We start from the raw sequence: 26697 nt of genomic DNA, 5'->3' as shown, positions 1-26697 counted from the left end.
ATATTTTGATTCTTGAAATATGACACACATAAACATATTCATTTGTGTGCTTTAATAATAACAATGAACATTCTTGTATATTTTATTTATAAGTTATTTAACACATATTTCTTTACCTTCTATTTGAATTTTGACTTTTTTATTCTTCATAAATGTTTTTTCCCATAACATAATATTTTATACTGCCTTATATAAATTGTTGGCCTAGAGGTGTAATGGTCAGCGCGTTTACCTAGCATGCAAGACGCCTCGGGTTCGATTTCCGACATGGTTGATATGAAATATTTATTTAAAAGGTTGTTTTTACATAAAAACATTTCATAGTCCCTGGACTAGTGCCTGATCATTTTACCTTCATGTAACAAAAATAATCAAGATTCGCTGCGATTGGTGTACCAATGCAGTGCCCAATGCACCATTAGGTGTGGAAAAGGAATGATGAAGATAGAAAATTGTATGACTTCACCTTTTTTGTAAATTGAAGTATGATTTTTAGCTTTTTTTTTGGTATTGTGATCATGTTGCGATCATGGTGTTGACTTCGATAAAAAATTTATTTCAAAATTCTGTGTTCTTAAATTTTTTTTATTAATATTATACATAAATATCATCGTATCGTAAAATATTATTTGCTCATAAGTCAGTGCTTTTAATTAATTGAGTATCGTATATATACTTGATTATCGGTTTTTTTTCAAAATATGTCATAAAGCTTTTTCATTTTTTTTTTATTTATTTACATTTTTTATTGATAAACCCTTACGGGTAACATATATTTAAAAAAATATTTTTGCTTTTAAAATTCACATTCTACTGTTAAAAATAATATTTTAACATCTTTTGTAAAGGTTGTCTGAGTCTTTTGTTTAGTTTTGTCTGGTAGTTTATTGTATAATTTCAGCCCATGGTTTATTAGTCTCGATGGTCCTTTTCTTGTTTTAAAATGTTGGATATGATATTTTTCTGATATTTTCGTATTGTGTTTGTGTTTACTACAGTTTTTTTAAAGTTTTAATTATTCATCTACAATTACATCAGTGGCTAATTTATAAATAAATTTTAAGGATTCTAGTTTAAAGAGTTCAGTTACATTTAATTGTTTAGTATGTTGAAAAAGTTCTTAAGTTGCTGTTAGATAGGGTAGGTCATATACTAAGTACAATATTTTATCAACAATATAGATGAAAGAATTGAAGGAATTTAGATGTTAGAATATTTCAAGGTTAAGAAAGTTTCAGCTCTTTTACTTCACAAAGGTCAACAGATGGAAGAGTTGAGGAAATGTGGATGTTCAAACATGAGAAGAATGGTGAATGTTACACAGTGTGTAAAGTGGCCACTTAAACCAGCCATTGACAGGTCATTATCCCTATAGATGCCGAGACTTCTAAATTACCTTCTCTTAAATGTTCTTCATCTCTGTTGTATTATGTTAATTTAATATTTTATTTTGCTGTCTTTGTAGTCTGTTTATGTCATTTTGATTTCCTGTTCCCCATAGTAGTTACGTATAACATATTTTTATTTTTACATATGCTTTATACATTTTTTTTTCCTATTTTGGAACAAAGTTTTTGATTTAAAAAAAAATAATTGATATGTCGCCACTTTGCTAATTAAATTGTTGATATGAATTGTTCATGTCAATTGTCTGTCTACTGTTAGTCCTAAATATTTATTTTATAATGTATTTTAAATACATTGTGTAGAGTAATATGATTGTACAAATTGCCCCATGCATCGATTTAAAACGGCTGCCGGCAAACAGCTGTTCAGAGAGATTTTTTCTGTACGAGGCTATAAAACTTTGTCAAAGGGAGAGACGGTTGACGAATGCATAAAAACTCACAATGATCGGTGCATAAAATGCCATAAAATATATTTATCAAAAGAAATGCCATGTAGAAATTTGCGCGCGTATAGAGTGCACAAAAATCCGCCAGTGATATGTAATAAGCCGCGTGTATTATTTGTTTAAAGGTATTGTGTTTATGTATGAAAATAAAGTAATGTGTAAGGGAGAATCGAAAAAATAATGGCCTTTATGAATGCTCTTATTTGTTCCACAATTCATAAATTTTGTTTATTTGATAATAAAATCCGATTACGTTGAATTTAAAGGCAAATTTTAAATCGTTACGTGTGAGATAATTTTGCATTTAAAAATTCGCAGACGGAATTTGAATTGAGTAAATACTCCTTATTGTTCTTTTTCTGCTTTCTCCAGGACTGTGGCCTGTTATTGCTCGTAGCCTGTTCCTGTAATGTGGACGTCTATCTTTTTGGCGGTCTTCCGGGGGGTCTGCTACCATCTGGTATTGCACATGCCACTCTATTCACCTCTCTTTCCGAATCTGCTCTCCACAGAAACGTCTTCTTGATCTTCCCCATCACACAATATCTTCAACGTCGCAAATTTGTCTTATTTCGGAGATTCTTACGCTGTCTCCCGTAATGGGTCGGAGAGTTTTCATTTCTGGGGTTCTTGAAAGGCTTAAAATCCCAGTTTTGTCGGCACTTGCTTCAATGCCATATGCCGTGATAGGTTTAAGCAGGTTTTATAAACTTGTACTTTGCTCTCCTTTGGCATATATTTGTTTCTCCATACAGCATTTATAAAGTATTCATCCACAACGGCGACTTTATTAGTTTGTTCTCATGCTTCTTCATAGAGGTTGTTGCTGCTGGATATTTTTAGCATCCTTTTCAAGGTTTAATGATTACATACATTTGTCATAATCATTATTATTCTAATCTACTCTAGTTAGATTGAACGGTGTCTATAAAGAGCCTCCAGGCCTCTCTGTCACTTCTCAGAGCCTGTACATCGTCCAAAATCATCTTCGCATCCCATAGTTCTGACTTAACTTGCGACAAATAGTTAGCAGTGGACGTCCAGATTGTCAAGGACTTGATACCTTGTAAAATAGGCTAGCGTGGTTAATTAGCACGCATCCGCAGTATATGGTTCAGCCAACTTCCGCATATTTAATAAACTTACCGGTGAAGGGGAAAAATTGAAATCAATTTAATTAAAACAATAGTATTAAAAAAACAATAGTAGTAATGTAACTTTTTTCTTAACTGTTTTAATTTATTTCTTTGAAAGAAAAAGGTTTATATTTTGGTTTTGTTGCTTAAATCAGTGTTATTTGTTTATTACTTTTATATTATCTTTCTTTAAAATGACATTTTTTCTTTGCTTTTTTACCTACTTATCTTATTTTTATATTTCTTATATTTTAAACATTTGTTTTTTAAATATTTTTTTGAAGAAATGCCTACTTGAGCCCTTATTATTTTTGATTTTGATTTCGGGACCATTACAAATATTTGTAGATAAAGAAGGCTCTTGATTTGTGGCAGAGTAGGATTTGAACCTTGGGCCTCAAATCCGTGAGTCCGCGACATTAAACACTACTAAGGTACTATATTCAGGTTTAATACTGATAAGACACAGAAAACGGTAAACATAAAAAATTGATAAGTGGACTAATATTCCCAAATAAAAAAAATCATAACTAAAAAAACATAAAAGATACAACTAAAAAAAATAAAATTATATTGATTGGATTATGATATTTTATTTTGTGTGGCCTGTATTTATTATTTTTATTTTTTGCCAATAAACGCCGTATTTCGGCACGGAACCTGAACCTGAAATAAAAATATATACAATGATTCTGATTAAAATAAGTTTGAAAAATCCGATTTAAGATCTTTTGAAGCTCGGTAGAAACTGTTAGACCACAACATTCGTTTCACACCGGAAGTAGACATTAACCCGACAAAACATGTGTAGTTTTTTATTACATCCCTTAAATGGAACCGGAATCAATAAACAGGAAATACGTAGGAACCCCGATTGGCGTTCTTTTAAGTTTGTGCCTAATGACTCGGGGAATGAAAGCATGCTAACTCACTGGTAAGGGGAATAAGGGGACAAGTCTGAAAAAGTTAGTTATATTTCGATTATTTCCAAAACATTTTTTGTTATTTTATGTACACTTCAGTTACAAGTATAAATATTTGTAATCTGTTTGGTTATTTCTTTATTTGCAAATAGTCTAGGATATTTTTTTATTTAGAATTAAAAAAAAAATATTTTGTAAAAGCTATTGAATAAATTAATAACCTTTATAAAGAGTTTTGTAACCCGATGTTTATAAAACAAGAGCCCCAGTTTTAACCACTTCTCTGATTTCAGTTACTTGTAACTTTAGAAGTCCATAAATAAGACATTGAAAATAAATTGAATTATTTGTCTCTGGTAAAATATTAGGTTTGATTACAAAAAAAAATGTTAATGTTTGTTACACACTCCTTCTAAGTCTCAAAGATGAGTGTCTATCCTGTTCTGTGGAGTTTTGTCACCAACGTTACACTTATTATTGTGCCATCGACAGGCGCCGTGGCGCAGTTGGTTAGACGGCTATCTGTGAAACTGGCGTCGCGGGTTCGATTCCCGCCAGTTGAAAGAAAAAAATCCAAGAAAGATTTTTTTCTCAATTGGTCTGGGTGTTGTGGTATATTTTTCATTACCTTCTTCCATATCCCCTCTATCCCACCTGCTGACAAGCCTCAAAATAAAGGCTTAGCGGGTTATTCCTTAAAAAAAAAAAAAACAATTGTTTAATTTTTTTAATGGGGCCAAAAAAAGGCTATTGCCTCATATATAAAGGGGCCTACAGACATAAATGACAAAATCATCGTCTACAATTGCCGAGCTGCAATAAATGTCGATCGACAAATGTCGCGAGTTGCTACAAGAAACGCAAGTTTTTTTTAAACAATAACTGTGATTTGTCGCCTACACGTAGCCACTAGATGCGCTCAACGAATAACTATCGTCACGTGTCGATGACAAAAAATGTTAATTAGCTTAATTAATCACCTTATAAATGCAATCACAGTAACTAGTACGCGTATCAGTTCTGAAAACACAATACGGCCTTCGTCAAGTCAATAACACTTAAATATTCGTACTAACTACCTAAAATTTAAAGTTTAAGCTTTCTTAAACATTTTAAACATGATATTTTACAACATTCAAACAAAATATATTTTGTTAAAAGTTAAAAGAACCCAAATAATAAGATAGCAACGCATAAACGAAACTTTTGTTCCTGGACTTTTGAGGAAATATGATTTTAAATGATATTTGAAAGTCAATTTTTTACAACCAATACGAAGAACATTTTTAAGAACTGAAAATAAAAGTCTAATCATTCATACGACTTAGGGCTTTTATTCGTTGGCTCGATAGTTTGTTTTACAAATGTGTAACATTTAATATTCTGATAATGTTTGAACATTTATTTATTAAATTCGTCCATTTATTGATTTTCGCGATTTAATTCTTATAAAGTAAATATATTCTTGTATTAATTCAAATTGAGAGTTGACATTTTTGAGCAGTTATTGTCCAAATTAGTAGTGCAATATGTAATAGACTTAAACACTTATTCCCATGCATCAAAAAATAATTTTACTAAGCACAAAGGGTTGAATGGTAAACTGTTTCCAATTACTATTGTGTGGACGTTTGATAAAAAAAATGTATTAAAAATAATAAACCAGTTCAGTTTAAAACGTTGTCGAGCTTGTTCATGGAAAAGATTTAAAACTTTTAAAAGTTTTGTTCAACCATAGTAAAAATACTCATGTTCTTGAATTTAATTTGAAAATTAAATAATTCCACTCATATTTCATAATAATATCATACCTATACTTGGAATGTAAGAAAATAATTTGAAAAATTGCTGTATGCAAGGGTTATAAGAAAATCACCACCATCATTTCGTTTTTACAAAGATCGTGTTCCACTTTTAACCGCTTTTTTAACCATATAGATATCTTTCATACAGGATTACATTTATTCAAAAATGGTGTATTAAAAGCTTTAGAATAAAACTCTAATTGATTCCTTTTTCACTTACATCACTTCACATTACATACATTAATATTGTTAATTTAAATCAATTTTTCCACTGAAATTTGTATTACTGCGAAAATCGCTTTACTGAAATTTTATAAACTTCATTTGGTTTAAAATCTTCTCTTTATATTGCTTTTTCAAATTTTAAATATTACTTGCTCACACTGGTAAAATTTGTATAACTATGCTAAATGTTAATACAAAAAATATTTATCCTTGCTACACGAATAATGAATGTCCGCTAATTCTGCAACACATGTATACATATACCTTTTACAAGAAAGAGCACGAAAACAGAAGTCATAACAAGGAAGACAGAGACGCTGTTCTGCGTCGAGTGTTGTCTAAAACAGATTTAGTCTTCAGTCGGTTGATGACAGTGATGGGGGACGCACGCACGTAACATGAGCGGCGTATTTGTGATTTTTAATTTATTTTGCTTATAACAGGGCAAATTATTAAACAGTATGTCTCCATGTTTTTTTCAAATGTCTGAACTTTATAATATTCCGTATTTTACTAGTGGTAACACGGTGTTACATCACCGCGCGCAAAGGGATTATTTACCACAGTCTTTTAAGAGTTAACAAATATTACAACTTAAACTTTTCCACGTGTTGACTTTTGTGAAGTAAAAGAGCTGAAACCTTTATCATGTGGGTGAGATTCGTCCGGAAAGGTTTCATCTCTTTTACTTTACAAAAGCGAACAGATGGAAGAGTTTAGAAAGGAAATATGGATGTTCAAACATAGGCAGAATAGTGAATGTTGTCAAATGATGTTTTATCTTTTTCGTATTGTTTGGCATCTCCTTCCCTCTAAACGGCGCTAATCGGACATGTGGATTGATGTATTTATACGTAATTAATACATAATGACGGTTAATTAAAATAGCATTACGTGCGCGCTCAGTTTATACATTGGGCCTAATGCGTATGGTTCTTTAGAAAAGTAGAAGTAATGTTTTAGGTCAGGTTCTAGGATAAAATGGTTCTAACCAGCAATAAAAAAAATAATATTATTTACTTATTAAACGCTCGAAAAATAAATAATTTAATTCCGTCTGCATATTTTAATGCAAATTATGTAAAATAAAATCAAACTATGTTTCCATATTTGTTTGCTAATATGAAGAGCTGTGAAAAAGGCGAGTACTTAGCAGGGGCGAATCGTCTACGTAAGCGATTATACGCAGCCTTATTTTATATTTGACTGTCGATGATAATGTTTTACAGTAGTTTTAACTATGAATAAAATAACTTTCATTTATTATAAATTAACATCACCGATTATATATTCCTCCAAAAATAAATATAAACATCTATAAGCACACTCAGCGTCTTCCCCGTTTACAGAAGGGGAATGAAACTAGCCTATTACATCAGCTTATTTCTTCATAAAAAATTAATACTGTGATTTAACTTCTCAAAATCCGGTTGCTGTTTTTTCTTCCTTAAATAAGCTCACAAATAAAATATACAATTAAAAGCTTTTCTATTTAAAAAATATTTTCTAAGGACCATTTCCTTTGATAGTATACTCGTATGTACTGTTGACATATGACACCAGTTCTTTCGTCTGCTCGTCTTTATGTAATGTTCTCGGTGCATGTGTCATTTTTTGACAGTATTCATTTTTAGAAGGAATCGTTTTGGAGCGAACTCTTGTGGTCTTTTTAATTTGATTTAAGACCAGTTTATAATATGTTTTGCTAAAAAGCAACAAATTCAATTAAATAAACGTAATTGTTTATGAATTTTGGTAATAAATAATTATCAGATAGAGAGCCAAAGTTCATTAAAAATAAAAATTAATTAATTACTGAATTATAAAAAAAAATGCCGTAAATTTTATAATCATTTATTTTAAACATCCCGAACAGGAAATATTTGGTTGGTGAAAAGATATTGATTTTAGCAATAAGCTCGCCAAAGTGCACTTATTCTTGTGCTCAATGTTTAAAATACAAATATCTGTTTGTATCTACAGAAATTAATTAAAGTTTAGAAAGGTCGATTATGTTTGTAAATTACAACACATAATATATGTACCTGGCATAGTATTTTCATCATCGAGATTTCACCGGCAACCGAAGTCTAAACCCCCGAGTTGACTCAAAGATTTTAATTGTAACACCATCGCATATATTTTTTAAACGTCAATGTAGTTTTGTAAATAACAACTTCACGCATATTTGTCTACATATGATTCCGCTTTATATCCATATAGTGGTACAGTGGTTAGCACGTCAAGCCACTTTGCATTAGGTCCATGGTCGATTCCTGTCCAGATCGACATATCTTCTGTGTTATACATATGTTCACAAAAGTTGATTTAGAAAAAAATATATTTTATAACAGGCCATTAGCTATGTAAACGCAAAGTTTTCCATGTTTTCTTTGCAATTTTTTTATTTATTTTTTGTTTTTGTTAAAAAAAAAAATGATAGCCTCACCGAGCTACTTTTTATGACTTGCTGGTAGAGTTTACAAACATAAATATTAATCCTACTTAAAAATAAATATCTTTACATAGACAATTACAGTCAAAATACGGTGCAGTAGTAAGGCTGTATCCGCTCACTAAAAAAAAGAAAAATAAGAAAAACGAATTTATCATGGAAAAATAATATGCATACAAACCAAATTTTAACACATTATTTATAGGACATTAATATTTAATATAAAAACTCTTGATTAATAGGCCAGTTCCTATTTTTTTCCTTATGAGATGTATTATTAAATCTAAGGTCAGTGGGAAATCAATTTAAAATATAAGGCACAATATAATTCAATGTTCTACAGCCATATTAATTACTAATTTTAGGGATCACTAAACCATCATTATAAGTTAAGCGAGTGTTGTGATTATGATTTTGATAAATTTGAATAATATAATAATAATGCGGAGCTAAAATGATGCAGAACCACAAAATTCCTTGAACTGGCAGAGTTTAAAGTGATTTGTAAAGGAGTCTTTTGTTATCTCTCTGATTGAATAATTCCAGTGGTACAACTTTCTTAATAATGGAATACTATAGATCCTGCATCATTTTGATATTGGTTCTGGTTGAATGGCCCCATGATTTTATCCCATACTTTATTATAGACTCAACCAGTAAAAAATTGACTATTTTTAGCATTTATTTTGTCAATATAAAAGATAATTTATAAAATATACTCAGTTTTATTATAAACAGGCGGCCTAGAGGGGTAGTGTTTCGCGTATTTTTCCCTACCATCCAAGAAGTCTCGAATTCGATTACCGACATGGTTCACATGAAATATTTATTTAAAAAAGGTGTTTTTGCACTAGAATATTTCATTGTCCCTAGACTGGCACCTTAAACTTAAGACTGATCATTTTCTTCTTCTTCTTTTCCACATCCGCTCCGTAGTGGTCATGTACCTTCATGTAACAAAAATTATCAAGATACGCTGCGATTTGCCAATACAGTGCCCTATGCACCATTAAGTGCGGAAAGGGAATGATAATTATGATTTTTTTATTGTTAGGTCCATATAACTCGATGACTCCCTTTACTAGAGGGAAGAACCAGGTAGTGACCTGGCAGATTGAACTAACACCATGCTAGAATAAATCTCTAAAACTTCTAGATGTAGATTCTGGCAGTGCACTCACCCTCCTTTCAATATCTTTCTGAGTCATTCCATCCATAGTAAACATACTTTCCAGATACACAAATTCTTTTACTTATTTTAGGATAACTCCATTCTCAGTGATTTCACATTTAGTCATACTTTCATTTCTTTCAAAAACCATCACATTCGATTTATCGACATTCCTCAGCAAATCGCTTCCCTTGCATACATACATTGGATTGGAATAAGATAATTAATTTACGTAGACACCCACAATAGATCTAATCCGGTTGCAGTAACGTCGGAAGCTTAAATAGTATTGACCCCCATTTATAAGGATTAGAATAATGGGGTAGAACTCGACTTTTTCAAATATTAAAAATATTTTTTATAAATTAGAACATTTTTAAAGTAAGGTAGATATTTAACACTATACTTAGTAAACTAATACATAAATAGTTAGAGTAAAAACGTGCCACCTGGATATTGGGAGTTCGACTTCAACGGACAAGTGGCATAATAATTTCTAATTAGCAAGTTTTAATTTCCAATTATTTAATTTTTTATTTATTAATTTGCACCACAACAGGCAAGGAGACCCAATAACAGTGGTGAATTAAATCACAAAATACCCAGGTTTGAAAAAAATCACAATTAATTTTTGTGTTTTCACTGGGAATCGAACCCGGAACCTTCCGTGTATAAGTCAAGCGTCTTAACCACTACACCATGAAGGCCGCCAAAATATATATGTGTGTTATCGTATTAAAAAAGCATTATTTTTACAAAAACATTTTATTACAGTGATGGATTGAAATGTGCAGAATATTTTTTTATATTTGGAGAGTTTTATATTTATTAATTTTTTAACTGTTTATTTTTTATCGTGGACACTACTTGACAAATTATTTTACTAAATGCATTAAAAAAAATAAAAAATAATAGTAATTATTCCTTGCAGGTAATAATGTAAAATAAATGTTCTTGTTGATTTTAACAATATAATTTAACAACACTCCCTTTTCCACACCATGGTGCATAGGGCATTTATAAACAAAATGCAGCGTATTTCAATCATCTGTTACATGACGGTAAAATGATTAGTCTTCCACTTCAGGTGAAAGTCCAGTTTCTTTTTTAATTTCCTTAATTAAGTATTAGTGTTTTTATAATTTACCAAAATATTTGAATTTCAGTGGCCATTTTTAACGAGTTTGAGATAACTCACTTTTAAAAAATGAAAATCATGTTGAGGCAGAGTAGAGTTCGAACCTCGGACCTCTGAACCGTGAGTCCGCAAATTAACCACGGGATCACAACCCGATTCAATAAAATAAAATACTACTTTTGAGTATGTCCAAATATTTGCTGACTGGCTGAATTTCCTTCCTAAGAATCTCACCAAAGGTTTCAGCTCTTTTACTTCACAAAAATCAACAGATGGAAGAGTTGAGGAATTGTAGATGTTTAAACATAGGCAGAATAGTGAATGTTTCACAGTGTATAATGTGGCCACTTACACCATCAAACGACAGATCATAAGCCTTGTAAACGCCTAGACTTCGATATTCCCTTCTCAAAAATGTTTTCTCCCTGTTGCAAAAAATTTACATCTAAAATACTGCTAACTAAGCAACATTCGAAATTAATATTTCACGTCGACCCTTCTATGAATCTAACCCAGGACCTCAAGAATAGTAGGCGAACGCGTCCACCACTACACAAAGAGGCGGGAGTCATCTACACTCGATTGACTTATTTGGGATTTAAACTTAAGAGTAGCCGTCGATTCGAAAACTCTCATTCAGGGTTCTGGTTCTATTTCACACCCATAACTGTATTCTTCAACCAACTGCGAAAGAAATATATGTACAGTACTATATTATGTAAGTTAATACAAATAAACGAATCCATAAATTTAATTTTTAAAAAGTAGAATTATCAACAATATTTTGAGTTAGTTCAAATTTTTGTAGACAAGGACTGGATTCAACTCCTTGGAGAGCCGTTAATACTAACATATTACAACAAAGATGAAAAACATTTTGGAGAAGGTAATATAGAAATCTGGGCATTTGCAGAACTTATGACCTATCATTGGCAAGTTTAAGTGGCCACTTTGCATACTGTGTTAAAATTTTAAAATTTTATTTTATTATACATTTATGATTGTCTCTTTTGATATATATTTTTGGTTTTTTAGTACGAAATTTCGACCAATCTCTTATTTTTGGTTGGCTGGAAGATACTGTTTTTAGCAATAAGTCCGCCAAAGTACTTATTCTTTGTACTTTAAGTTTCAAATACATACATAAATATTTTAGAGAAGGGAATATGGTATAGGCATTTAGAGGACTTGTGAGCTGTCGTTGGTTGGTTTTAGAGAACACTTTACACACTGTGTAACATTCATCATTCTGCCCATATTTAAACATATATATTTATTTCATTCTTTCATCTGTTGATGATGTGAAGTTAAAGAGCTGAAACTTTTATTTATGCGCGTGAGATTCATCTAATTGAATTATACACACTATATCACCATCTCTAAAATGTTCTTCATCTGTTTCGTAATATGAAAGTAGAATTAATTGATAATTATGATCGATACTCTACAAAGATATTGTTTTAAAAACAAGGTTTAAAGTATTACATTTCTAAATTTTAATTTAAGCCATACGCATAAGATCTCTAATGATTATTGATGCGAGTTTCTGAAAAATTAATGGAAGACTCGCATCTTCTAAAAAAAATAATTCACACGTGTCTCATTAACTGATTACGCTATGCATGTAAACCAAAACATAGATCCATCTCCATATGTCAACTTCATAACTCGACACATATTAAGTCGATAATAACCATCAAAACGCATCGCATATGCTTCCATACATAATAAATCCTGCCAAAAGAAAACAGCAACCGTCGGTTCTTCCCTTTTTGAAGTAATTAGTATTTATTATTATAATCTGGTAACATTATACCTTCTTGTATTAGAACATAAACACAGGCGTTTCAATCCAAATAAAATCACGGATGCTGTAAATTTAACTTTTAAAATACTGCCGTGCAATTTCTAAACCACCGTGACTCGAAAAATCCACTTTCGAGATAATCGGAAAAAAATGAATTAATCGCAATGATATTGATTCAAAATGTTTTTTTTCTCTTCAAACTTCATCAGAAGACAATGAATGATAACAATGAGATAAAAGTATACTATCAAATAATATTTTGGGTTTGTCCAAATGTTTGCAGACAAAAGATTGGATTTTACCCGCCAGGGAGTCATTAAAATAAACAAATCGTCGCATTGGGGAAACATGACTCTATGAAGATTAATGTTTTTTTTTAAATACAAGAATGTTTGAAATGAAGACGTTATTTTATCTTACATTTTTTAATAATATCTTCTTAATAAACTTAACAATAATTAAGGATTGATTTCGATTTTATTCGAAATTTGGAAGCAAATAGAACCGATATTTAAATATAAATAAATTCAAAGTTTAATGTAAATAAACATATTCTGTTTGATAGAACCTAGTTTTTCCAATGTGATGAAATGGTCAAAAAAAAGTTTTAAAATTTAAAAATTGTTTTCAGGCTTTGCCTAGTATGTGAAATAATACGATCAAATGAATCTCGTCACAACAATAAATGTTTTGGCTTTTTATCAACAGGGGGAAGAATTGAAGAAATATAGTTGTTCAAACATAGGCAAAACGGTGGATGTTACACAGTGTGTACAGTAGCCACTTAAACCAACGAACGACAGTTCATAAGTCCTATAAATGCCTAGACTTCTATATTATTTTTTCTCAAATATTTATTAATTTATTTGAAACTTAAAGTACAAAGAATATTTACTTTGGCAGATTTATTGCTAAAAGCTATATCTTCCAGTTAACCAAAAACAAAACTGGTCAAAATAAGAGATTGGTCAAAATTTTGTACAAAAAATCCATAAATATATATCAAAACAGACATACAAATGTAAAAAAAAATTCTAAAAAAATATTTAACAATATTCTCCATCTCTGTTGCGTATCATATAAATCAATAAAAATGCAGTATTAAAACTTGGTACTGCTAAAAAAAAGCCTAAACTGCATTTCATAAGGTGAATCAGAGATCCATGGTTCGAATCCTACTCTCCCGCAATTTATAAAGTGGGTTATTTACAACCTTTTGAAAATGCCCCACAAAATTGATATACATGGGTAAATAAAATAAAAACATTTTTTTATTTATTTATAAAAACCTTCCAGTTGTTATCGTAGTAAAAATAGAGTTGGATACACTTAAAGTTAATTAAATGTTAATAACGAATCAATAACTTACTTAAAAACGACAAAATGCGAGTTGCGGAAATTGAGACTGCACGATCGAATAATCTCATCTGATATTTAACTAAGAATGTTCTGTAATCATATTTCAAAAGAAAATTACGACTTTTTTTGGAAGGAAGTGTGTAATTTTAGGCATTTACATTGTTGTAACTGGCGTGTTTTTTTGGAAAATGTTTTATATCTATGGTAAAATTTCTATCGAACTTGATACACATCCGTAGTGTAGTGGTCAAGACGCTTGACTCGCGCACGGAAGGTTCCGGGTTCGATTCCCGGTGAGAACACAAAAATTGCAATGTGATTTTTCTCAAGCCTGGGTATTCTGTGATATAATTCACCACTGTGATTGGGCCTCTTGGCCTATTGTGGTGCAAAAATAAATCAAAATAAAAATAAAAAAATAAATCAAAATCCGAGGTTATAAGAACCAGTAGAAACATAATATGAAGTTTCAATGATTTAACCCGTTGGTCCAAAAAGATAAATGAAAATCTAAAGGTTTTTTTCTAGCGTTTCTTGGTGTTTACTTAATTAATTAATTATTTGATAGTATGTAATGGGATCAGTCAAATTCTTTAAATTTAAAGTTAAATTTGTTTTTTTTTTTAAATTTTTTTCCAAAAAAAATAAACTTGCGTCTTTAAAATTTACCAAAATATTTTAACTTCAGAGGCCATCCAAAATGTAAACCAAAATGTGGTAGAGAGGAGTGCAAATCTTGAACCTTTGATTCGTGAATCGGCAATACTAGCCACAGGACCACACCCTGATTAAAAAAAGTATAGCTTTTCGTTAAAAAATATACAAAATGAATGAAAAGGTCCATCTTATTAAAGAAATCCCTTCTAAAGAGGACTGTTCAGTATTTATAATATAAATAAAATTTGAATTATTGTAAATAAATATAAGCATATAATCACTTACCGACTTTTAAGTCTACTGGTTTTGAGACGTATCCGTTTATTCGTCAGGTCACTCACTACACCAACATGCAAATACTAAAATACACTTTTACCTTTGCCATTACCATAGTATACATGGTATTTACGTAAAAATACATATTATGCAGAGTAAATAAGTTAAGTAATATTTAGTGATATGTTGCAGAATGTGTGGTGTAGGGGGGGGAGGGTAAAAAGATGGGACGGGTTTACTTACAATCATTAATTGTTTGACCACAAAGTCAATGCTTTGAACATAAATAATAAAAAATAACATTATTCGCATGTATATTTTTTTACTGCTTCTGTGCTAATTTTCTTCGGCTTTGATTTATTTAAGAAAATATTTTTCATTATCTATTCACTTAATTATATATGTATATATATATTTCTTTTTTTTATATTTCTTCTTTTTTTTATTTTATTTTATTTTATTATTATTATTTTTCTTATATTTTTTTTTTTTTATTTTTTTTTTTTATATTTTTTTATTTATAACTATTATTTTTAATTGTTTGTTGTTTTAGAAATCATGTTTTACTTTTTTAAAATTAAATAAAATGTTTCTTTAATGGGGTAGGGGAGTATATATCATCATATTTATAGGGAAGCATATCAAACAAATTCGACTTTTTAACGTTGGCTTTGTACCAAAGCAAAATTACGTCAACTTACCTAGATGAATTTTGTAAGAAAATTAATTCAAATTAAAGTGTATGCGTACATGGCTATTTTTAAAACAGAAATTTATTGCACAATATTATTTTGGAAGAAGATCCGTAATTCATTTCGTAAGAGTCCCTAAATCAATGTTTCCAAAATAGCAGTCTCTCCTCACTTTGTCTCTAGCCAACATTTCGAAATGAGAAATGTTATCCTTGAGAAATAAAGACAACACTGGAGTTATTTTTCCCGGCGTAATAGGGATTACAAGTCTATAATAAGCAAATGACGATCGGAAACTGACAGGCTGATATATTTGCTGCAATTTGTATCTGTGATATTTTTCTTCGAGTTTCGGGCAGGAATGCATGGTACGTGGTACGCCACTGCCGACTGCGGTTTCTCCCTGTATTTAAATTATGTGCGTAACAAATGATGTCTGATTGTAGTATTATATTCTCTTGGTAAAGTAACGAATTAAAGGGTGGCACTAAACATTTTTTAATCACGATTATTAATTATGAAAAAAAAACACAATGACTGAATTATCCTAATGTTAAAGCAAGATAGGTAGATCTTTTCCATGCTTTTTTATCAGTTTTAGACTCTTCCTCTCTAACTATGTATCATTATTTATATTTGTGATTTCTTTACAAATAAGTTATAATTATTTTATTTCTTCGCATTATCACTGTTTTATTTCGGTTAAATATCACAGTTGTATTTGTTCGCTATAGTGCTTATGGACTAATTGTTGTACCTTATCAATCTAATGTGAACTTTTTAAAAACATATCTTTGTAAATACTTATCATATTTGTACCGTGTAATGTGCAGTTGTGATGTATTATATTCAAATAAATAAATACATAAATCCATGATTTTTTTAAGAAACATTTTTTAACGAGAACATCGATCGAGGTAGCTTTACCAGATTGTAACTTGTGCAAATATTAACAAAGTTGTACAAATTATTTTTTGTTGTTTTGATGATGTGTGTTTTTTTGATATCTGCAATATTTAGATATATGTTTCGATCATTTTGAATCTATTTTCATCATTAAAAATGTGGATATCTAAGATGCAATATTACTTCATATTTAATTGGAAAATTTTACAAAAATTACAGCATATTTTAAAATTTAGATCTTTTTTTAATAATTCTACTTCAAAATTATTTTTGAAGAGTGGTTTTAATAGTACTTTTTCAGAGAGCTTATGAAAATAATTTATTGATTTTAAGTAAGTCTATGTTTTTTTTATCAGTCCAGAACTTAACAAAAAATATGCTTTGTGTTGAAGTTATTAGGTTGTCAGAAATGGCAGTCAAATACAATAATTTGCATAATTGACAAATCAAATAAATTTGATGTCGTAAGAATAAAAAAAAACAATGAACATCAGTAAGTTGCCAGCGAGCCAGAGCCAAACTCACAAGTAAAATTTATGTGAACTTTTAAAGACCTCTCCTTTTCTCTTAAAAACTCCCGATGCATATGACATTTATTATGATAAACTTGAACTATTGTTATACTTGTATGTACACATTTGAAAATTTGATACTTGTATTTTTTTCTACTCTCCAACTTGCCTTCTAGAATAAGGCTAAATTATCTCTTGAGTGACTGTGATGTCACGCTAATCTACATGCGATACAAGACTCTGCATTTTATCTATCTTATTTATTTTCATGAATTTATATTTTTTACAATTTTCAAATTGATATTTTCACACCGGATTTAGAAAGTAAAATCTGTAAACTTATGCTGGATTTTAATACGCAATTTATGCTTGCTACGCATATAATGAATTTGACGCCAATACAGCAAAAAATCTGTATGAGAGAGCATAAAATTAGAACTTAAAACAATGAAGATAGAGACGCTGTTTTGTGGCCGGTGTTTGTGTGAAGCAAATTCAGTTGGTTATTGACAGTGTTAGGGAATGCACGCATGTAAGATGACCGGAGTATTTATGATTTTTAATTTATTGTGCTATAAGAGGGATTAATTAAATGTTTATTTTAATAAATTGTGGAAAAGGAATTATTAAACAATTATTCTCCAAGCTTTTTTTTTCTTTAGAATATTCCGTTTTTTGCTTGTGGTAACACGATGTAATATTATCGCTCGTTAAGGAATTATTTACCACAGGCTTTTAAAAGTACAGTTATCATTCACATTATCATAACAAGTAAAAGTAAACTCAGAATAAAGGAAAACAAAAAAATCAATACTTTCTTCTAAAAAGAGCAAAGAAAATCGTCCATCATATCTTTCTTCAGTTAGCAATTTCACGTAACAGTTTTAAAATTCCAACACCGCATTTCCCTTGAGATCCAATTCCGCAAAATGTTTTCAGGCAACTTTCAGTCACATTGTATCAAAATGAAAATCTTGCGTCTGACCACCCTTTACGATTCGATTTGAAGATCTGGTCAATTTCGGAACCCACGCTTACCGACATTTTGTTTACATAATATATCGACATGATCTCCATACACACATTCGATTCCCAATTTGATATTTATGTATTTCCATTTGAACACCATAAAATTAAATAAAAAAACAATGAACTTCTTTAATAATAGTAATTTGTTATGAAAAATAAGCCATTATAATTTAATTTAACAATTAATTAATTACAAACTTATAACTATATCAAACAACACGATTTGACAGAATCTTTATACAAACTATTTTATTCGATGTGTATTTTGTTTTAATTATTATGTATGCCAACGACATTGGACTATTCTATAAAAATCAAAGAGATGTTTAAAAAAATAATAAAAAAAGGGAAGACCTCATTATGTTGAATAAATGGACATATACAAACTTACTAACTCTTAATTTAAAAAAAGCGATATATTCCATTTTGAATCTTAAAAAAATGGCATTAAATAGATGCTCACATAAGTGATAAACAATCAAGTTTCTTCAGTTTAACTCTTAAAAGACTGTGCTACAAAATTCCTTTACAAGCAGTTATGTAACATCGTGTTACCTTAAACAAAAGGCAAAATATTCTGAAGTTCAGACTTTTGATAAAAAAAACATAAACATGGTGTTTAATAATTATTTTTCCATAATTTTTAAAAATTGTAATATAATTCAGGCCCGTTATAGTAAAAGAAACAAAAAATCATAAATACGCTGGTCTTACAACTAGCATGCACTCCCGCTTACTGCCATTAACCGACTAATTGAACTAATCCCTTATTTTGTTTTATTTCTTTCACACGAACACCGGCTACATAACAGCGTCTCTGTATTCCTTTTTTAAAGTTATATTTTTGTGCTCTTTCTTTTACAGTAAAACAGATTTATTGTGGTATTGGCATCACTTTCATTGGTATCTATTATTATTCTCCGCAAAGTAAGGATAAATATAATTTTGTTTAAAAATAAAATTCAAATTTTACTTTCCAAATCTAAGGAAAAAATGTCCATTTAAAGATTGTTAAAAATACAACTTCGTCATTTAAATAAATGAAAGAAATATATCAAGTCCCCTATTACTATAACTCGTGTTAAACCAACAGTTAATAAGATGTCAAATAACAATACTTCTTAGTGTTATTAAATATTTGTATAAACCCACTTAACATCTAAGTCTACTGGTTTCGAGACGTACCCGTATCTTCGTCAGGACACCAATTGAACCAACTTGCAAAACCCGCTATACACCACCACCATAGTTGTCGAACAAAATATAAAACCATCACGACGTGCATTTAAAAATCACATAGAAAAGTTGGTAAGTGGTTATATACAAATATTAAATAACATTTACCAAAAAATATTTGACCACAAAGTTAATGCTTTAAATACTAACAAAAATCGACTGTGGAATCATTTCCCATCCACCATCAAAGATGTTACTACATTATCTTATCTAAATCACGTCTGAAGAAACATCTCTTTTCTTTTCCTTAATCTCTCTTCCTTTCTTTTTTCATCTTTCCTCTTTCCTCTATAAACTTGAATAACTTCAGAATACATGTATAAAGTACATTTTTGGTATAAAGAAATATGACCACATTTCTGATTATTGTAGGCAACTGAAATGGCTCAAAATTAGACAGCGGAGAGACTATCACTCCCTCTCACTTCTGTTCAATATACTTCATAGTCCTAATGCTCCTATATACCTTTGTGAAAAATTTCAATGCTTATTAGTTTATGGTTAACTTCTTCATTTTAATTTTCAAAGCTCTCTCTTAATACCTATCCTCAATTCCTCTTTCTTTTCTAACTCATATAGAGTCCATGCAGCTCGACTGTGGAATCATCTCCCATCCACCATCAATGATGTTACTACATTATCTTATCAGTTTAGATTTAAGGTAATTTAAAAACAAATACGTTTATTTCCATTTTAATATATCTTTAGTTTTTTCATCTTTATTTTGTATTGAATATGTTCTGTAACTTGAATTATAAAAATAAAACTAATATTTTATTGGTTGGTTGGAAGAAATTGCCATTTGGCAATAAGCCCACCAATGAACAAATAACATTATGTACAAAAAGTTATAGAAATAAATAAAAATACCTCTGTTTAAAAAAAAATATTCTAGAAGCGTAATTTTAAAAACATTTATAGTGATTTTTAAAGAATATAAATTGTAGAAAAATCGTCAATTTATTTCATTTAAACGGATTTTCTTAAATGTAAAACGAAAACGTCTGATCCAGTGATCGAACGAACAACGAAATGATGCTAGTAGGCTCTTTCTTTTCTTCTTGAATGTAATACGTAATACGTATGCGTCACACGTCACTGTTGCTCCGTGGATGGCGAACACGGGCATTTATCTATTGGGTTGACACCAGTGAATACTTAGCATTAGCATCGTAAAATCACATTATGCTAATAGTATTGGCAACTGCTAAAAACTTAAATCGTAGGTATCCCATCAATATTATGTTTTTAAAATTTATTATTGTATGTAGGTACAGTGCGTTCAAATGTTTAATAGCCCGTAGTAAAGTGTTAGTGCTTGTCTATGAACCAAGTAAACATCCCATTTCTGTTTGTGTGAGTATCATCATCATCATCATTCCCTTTTCGCACCTAGTGATGCATACGGCACTGCATCGGTACACCAATTGCAGCGTATTCTCATCATTTTTGTTACACGAAAGCAAGATGATCAGTCTTTTTTTCTTTTTTAGTCTTAAAATAGTAACATTATGTATTTTTATCGAAAACGCGATTTAAAAAAAAAATATATATATATTTTTCAAAAATATTTACAAAATAGTCTTAAATTAAAGTCCTGCTGAGTTGCATACATACAACTCGTCGGCAGGTTCTTATAAATTACATTTATTATTTACACTTAACCTACATTAATAATAATTGAATGTAACATAATTAATGAATGTCCTCAGATTAACCTATATCTAATTATTATTAAAACATAAACTAATTATTAACATTTTTAAACAATATACGTACACTCAAAAATAAAGCTTCTGTAAAGCTAACAATAATGAGATTACTTTTTAAAAATTAACTTATTTGCTAAACACATGTTTTCTCAACTGACATTTATATGAAATAATATTTTTTTGTTATTTTATTTCTAATGGTATTTCCTTATAATATAACTGAACAGCTAGGTGCATCAAGGACATCAGGTTTTACTCTTCAAGGATGATAAGTCTTACTTGTTGGCCTCGCTGGGTAATGGTCATCGCGTTAGTCTACTATGCAAGAGGTTTCGAGTTCGATTCCCGACATGCCTTATATGAAATATTTATTTTAAAAGGGCGTTTTAACACTAGAATATTTCATAGTCCCTGGACAGGTACCTGAAACTTAAGAATGATAATATTTCTTTCATGTAACAAAAATTATGAAGATACGCTGCGATTGGTTTACCAATGCAGTGACGTATACATCAATGGGTGCGGAAAGAGAACAATGATAATGATGACTCTTCAAGTATCAATCCGGGGACTACCAAATATTCTAGTGTAAAAACACCCCTTTACATAAATATTTCTTAGCAACCGTGTCAGGAATCGAACCCGAGACCCTTTTGCATGGTAAGCAAACGCGCTAACCATTACACCAAGAGGTCGACAAATGTATACATGTGTGAGTCAATCAACAGGTCAAATAAGAATTTAAGAAATATGAAAGTTGTCCAATGTCAGGTCAAAAGCATTGTCAATACTTAAACTTCCATTTTCCTGAAATTTTCTTTGTCTCTGTTGTAATATATTAACAAATATCTGGATCCGTTTCCAGCACAAATTAATCCCGACAATTTTCGTCAAAATCTCTGGAATATATTTTTGCGGTAGCGTTTAACAAGCTATGCTATTTCGGTTAGCATGTTAATGAAATGAAAAAAGACAGCAATGATTTCCTTCGCTACTTGATACAAATGTATTTCAGTTTGTCAGCAATCGTCAAAGCGAGGATCGGATGTTTTCGCCTCCTGTTATTTATTTTCTGGTTCTCCGGCTGCAAACCGTAATGAAGGACAGCCTCTATCCCATATATTTCGTCACCCTCCTAGAACATATTCCTAAGTTATTTGTTCGCTTGTCGGTATACAAATCTATGCATGACAGAAGGAAACTATAAAGGGTATGACGTTCGTAACTGTCCTTAGTGAATTCAAAAGCGTATTCCATGACTAGTAAGAGCATAAGTGCAGTGCTCCGCCAAATATAAAAGCAAAACAAATAATAAAGATATAAAATAACACAAACAGTAATTCAAATAGTTTCTAATAAAAGTATCATAAAACTGGTGCAAATTTCTATTTCTCAATGATAATAATTTTTTAGAGTATTTTTTTTCACACCACAACGGGCCAGGAGGCCCAATTATAGTGGTGAATTACTGTACAGAACACCCGACTTAAGAATATTTTTTTTTAAATTTTGTGTTATCACCAGGAATCGAACTCGGAACCTTTTGTGTGTTAGTCAAGCGTCTCCACCACTACACCATAGAGGTCATTTGATTTATTTGTTATAATTATAATATTATAATTAATAAATAAATAAATAAATATTAAAAAATAAAGACAGTATTAAAAACCAATGATCAAAATACATCATAAATAAAAAAAATATTCCTGCATTACCGGTCCACAACTTTTTCTTTTTATTTTTACCGGTCCGCAAGCTCTAAAAGGTTGGAAAATTCTACCTTAGAGGATAAAACATGGGAGTCTATTTTTTGCCGATTTAAAATGCAGATATCATTGCAATAAGCTATTTTAAAATCTGGAAAAAACACCGAAGTCCACTTTCATCGTAAAAATGCTTTTTAATGTTGAAATTAAAATCTCCACAAAAAAGTCCACTTTGTTTTAATGTGTATGGAATCTGTTTTCGTACAAAATAGAATAATTTTACAGAATTCCGACTATCCGAAGTTTTGTTACAAGGTTGCATGTGATCAATAAAAAGATTTAACATATTTTTCTGGAAATTTATTTTCAGCTTAATAAAGAAAATATATTTTTTTTTAACAATTTTAAATCACTCGCAAACAAGTGGAGGCTTATGTATAAAAAAAAGTAATAAGGATTCATATTAATTTTGAACTTTGTTTGTAACCGTTAAATTTTTTATTGAACATCGTCACGAATTGTGACGTCACAAATGCCAGATATGTCGCCATTTCCTAAGGACATATTTAAAAAAAAAAATATGTATACAATATCCATATTGATTGTGAAAATGCAATTAATTTTTAGAAATCCGTTTCTTATATTTTTATCGGTATTCGTAGTATGCGATATTTTCCTTTATAAATAAAATACAATAAAATAAATACCGAATAATGCTGGCTGAACCTAATCGTGATAATTGAAATTAATTTGCGTTAAAATGAGAAATGAAAAACGTTGTTTCGAAGACAACCGGAATCAATGCGGGGTGAAGAGAGCCTGAATTTAGTTTTTCAGTTGTTAGTGACATGTTGCGCTTCAGTGTTGGTAGGCCTGGCACTTGGGTTTGCAAGTATTCAGTGTTGCAAGTAAATATTTCGTTAAATGTGAGTCTTTTGGGTACATAATTGTTTTACTATATGAGATTTTAAAAAAATCTGGCAAATAAAATAATGAATTACATTAGAAAACACGTAGAAATATAAAAAAACTTTTAGTGGGTTTCTACTAATGATTTATTTTATCAGTGGAAACAGCCCGAAAAATGATAAATAACTGAAATTTCAAACTTTTTTCTCCAATCTTGTCGTTTATATAGTTTTATCAGAATTTTGATAATTCAATTATCATCACCATTTCCCTATTCAAACCCAGTGGTGCATAGGGTATTGCAATGACACTACAATCACTACGTAGATTGATAATTTTTATAATTATGCGTAAAGTAAGGTGATTAGTCTAAGGCATTAAATACCAGTCAAAGAGCAATGAAATATTATATCAATAACAAGAACATCATTTTTAAAAAGACACTAGTGCATCAATGTTATCTCCATCTTAGAACAAAGGCCAAACCAAATTAGACGGAGATTATCCTAACCAGAAAACGCTCAGTATTTATTTTTTGATTCACTAGTTTTGTAAAGATTTAATTTAGATAGATTCAATCTCCTTTGATATAAGTTCAAAAACTGATTAAATAAAATATTTTTTACAAAAATAAAACACATCCCTCCACCCGTTTATTCCGAGGAGCGAAACTTTTGAATGTCAACAAATAAATTGTCTCCAATATCGTAAATATTATTTTGTAAATGGTCAGCACGTGTTTTCTCAAAACCCAAACCGCCATATTCAAAGAAAAAATCCAGTGTTGGAAATTATTTTTAGTAAATCAATGTAAGAAGAAAAACACGCATATATATTTGCTCCCAAACTGAATAACTCCTAAATTAAAGACGTGAAACAGAGAATGATAAATTAAACCTCTTTTCTTAAAATACAAGGGTCAGTCAAAAACGAATGCCTCCTATTTTTATTGTTTGCTTATAATTGTAAAAAAATTAAAATACAATTACCACACTATTGACAAATGATTTGTCACTTTTATAATCTACATCCATTTCCACAGTTTTGGTCCATCCATACATAACAAGGGCATGTATTCCATTGTGATATAAAGCACACACTTTTGAGTACCTTAATTGTTGAATAATTGTCATCACACTGCCTTTACTGAGAGAGAGAATGCGACACAATTTATTTGTAGTTATCTAGCGGTCACTACAAATAATGACATCGACTCGCTGAATGTTGCGTAGAGTCACTGCAGTCAACGGCCTGCCGCTCCGTTTTCCGTTAGCCTACGGTGTTTGTCCTTCAGCTTCGATATGACGACAAACTCATCGTCTTTCAGTACAGATATCTAGTCCCGCATCACTGTACATATTTTTCAGTCTTTCATGAATGCGAATGAGCATTTCACCTTATGCATTCTAAAGAACGCTGTCTAATACGAAGATCAATTTCGGCTATTTTTCAAGCGACTGCAGTGCTGCCACCTGTTGACGCAGAAAATTACAACTGCAGTAGATTGTAGAAGGTTTGAAAAATAGCGCCAAATTCAAATTTTCCACTCAACTAACTTTATTTGAGTAGAAAAAAACGGGAGATATTAATTTTTGACTGACTTCTAATTTATTATTGTTGCTGGGCTACAAATATAAATGTCGATGATTTATTTTCAAGATAAAATTTTTTGTTGCTTTTGCAACTTTTCAAAACTGAAATATCTACTTTAATTAAATTATTTTTTTATCTGTACTTCTGTTTTTTTATTTTCTGCTACTAATTATCCAGTTACTTCCTTTAAAAATGTAAATGTAATCTGAATGTAACTTCCTGTTTTTATTTTATATATATCTACATCAGATTTCATAATGTCTTCAAAATTTAGTATACTCACACAGGCCATGCCTATGTGCAATTTTTCGTTCTTGTGAATAAAGTGATAAAAATAAGACAATGCGCTTAAATATACAAAAAAATATTAATAAAATAAATTAGAATAAAAGGTAAATTTAATCTGGATTTTTCTTGTAATGCGTCTAAAATATAGTACCTAGGAATTTATGTGTCTATAAAATGTCTTGTTTCTCGGAGAAACATAACTAGTACTTTAAATAAGCAGTTGCCTGTGCTGATGATTACATATGTTTAGTAATGTATTGCTAGCCTAGGAGAATAAAAGATTTCGTGGAAGATCAAAGCATCAATGTTCAACTCCCGCGAGAGCTCTTTACAAATATTCAGGAAGGCAAAAAATGTTTGGGCATCAATGTGCCATGTCACGGTTTGTTACTCTATTTATGTAAAAAAAATCTGTGACATTTCATACCGCTATCCCTAAAAGCCGTATCACACAGATCAGAAAACCGAATAAGGAATTGGTGAAAAATGAACAGAATTCCGAGAACAAAATCGTATAACCTAAAATATTATTTCGACTCCAAATGGGAATGCGCAATAAGTAAATCCCAATAAATATTGAGGATAATGCGCACAATCGCACAACGCTCGCGCAGGTTCTGAATACAAAAATTAATGAATCTGAAAAAAGCTTGATTCATACCTAATTTAGTCTTTTCGAAAATATACTGCTGCCTCATTTCGATTTTCACATAGTGTTAGGATTCTTTGTGTCCGGGTCATTTAAGAATACATTTTTGTGGGTGAATGAATATTAGAATCCTAGACAAATGCTTTGACTCAATGGTTGCTCTCAGGTGAAAATTCTCAATGAGGAAATTATTTTCGCTATCATGCTTGAGGTCCCGAATTCAATTTTTGGGGACGTCGACATGACACATTGATTAAAGTCAGTACAAATTACAAAATAGTATCGTTAGGGAATTTCAATATAAATATGTTGCTATTTTTCCAATACGATATATTTACAAAAATAAATTAAAAACGAACTAACTTGCTATCATAGTTATGATATTAAAGTTTGTAAAGGAATTGTAATTTAACACAACCAAATGCGTGACAGCTCTACGCAAAACTGATCCCTGAAAGTCAGTTATTGGAATAAATTATTTCAAAATGGCTGAAACTACTCAAAAACGTCTAAATATGTACTGACAGTAATTAGTCACATCAAATTCATTCTTACGTAAGAGTACATACGGTAGTTTGTACCAAGACGATACCGCCAGATAACAAAGTGTGATTCTAAACGAAAATATGAAATGAAATTATTCATAAATGGCGCTTTT

The sequence above is a fragment of the Micrasema longulum genome, unplaced genomic scaffold (assembly GCF_059751315.1).
Source record: "Micrasema longulum isolate JH-2025_06_02 unplaced genomic scaffold, ASM5975131v1 h1tg000180l, whole genome shotgun sequence".
NCBI lineage: Eukaryota > Metazoa > Arthropoda > Insecta > Trichoptera > Brachycentridae > Micrasema > Micrasema longulum.
The sequence above is the reverse complement of the archived record's forward strand: the minus strand, read 5'-3'. Positions refer to the sequence as shown.